At 31.2% G+C, this 805-nt stretch overlaps 1 non-coding gene across 1 annotated transcript; it reads right to left on the bottom strand.

Annotated features, from left to right (window-relative positions):
- Nucleotides 1–503: 503 nt before the first annotated feature.
- TRNAV-CAC (transfer RNA valine (anticodon CAC)) lies at nucleotides 504–576 on the bottom strand. The gene has a single exon. It is a non-coding gene; the product is annotated as a tRNA-Val (tRNA).
- Between the last annotated feature and the right edge of the window lie 229 nt (nucleotides 577–805).

Raw genomic sequence — 805 nt, 5'->3', positions numbered from 1 at the left:
TGTGGAAAACACACTATAAACGAGTTGTATTTCTTTACGTTACGAAGAACAAATGTTTGAAGTTAGCTTTTCTTATGCAAATTAAAAAACAAAAATCACTCATGGACCTAAATCTGAATTCGTCGCTTACTGCTGTATGGATTTACTTTCTACCATCTTTAACATAACATATTTAAAAGAAAAATAACTATCAAAAGTCTAGATTTTTATAATTAACATTTACATTTTCAAACACTCAGACTTTTTATATCCTTATTTTCTATTTCGATTTTTGGCTAATCAATATCGGATTAACCTTAGAGTGGCGGCGCAGTTTTGACCAGCCCCCCCCCTCTTGATATCTTACTCTTTATATATGAAAACACATTATACCAGTTTTTCATTTTTTATATATCCAACTCAATTATATAATAAAGCAATTTTAATGAGATCATGCTAGTATAGTACAGACAGCATAATTAATGTATATTTGTAGGAGCATAAAAGGTGGGAAAAAAATGATATGTTCTCACCTGGAATCGAACCAGGGACCTTGCGCGTGTGAAGCACACGTGATAACCACTACACTACGAGAACACATCTAACACATTCAAATTTTCAAATAGGATCGCTGAAATTCAATGATAGGACACAAGCCGTTGTGTGAGCGTGAGTTTGATCAAATCAATGGAAAGCTTTGGACTCTAGCTTTAAACTAAGACAAATTAGTAGTCATACCTTTAAGCAAATTTTATACGATAATTATTATGAAATTACAGTGATTATAAAATATTCCCAAATGATTCACATTATAATATATTCTAAT

This window comes from Typopeltis vanoorti, chromosome 22 (genome assembly GCF_054136105.1).
Source record: "Typopeltis vanoorti isolate ZY-2024b chromosome 22, IOZ_Tvanoo_1.0, whole genome shotgun sequence".
NCBI lineage: Eukaryota > Metazoa > Arthropoda > Arachnida > Uropygi > Thelyphonidae > Typopeltis > Typopeltis vanoorti.
The sequence above is the reverse complement of the archived record's forward strand: the minus strand, read 5'-3'. Positions and strand labels throughout refer to the sequence as shown.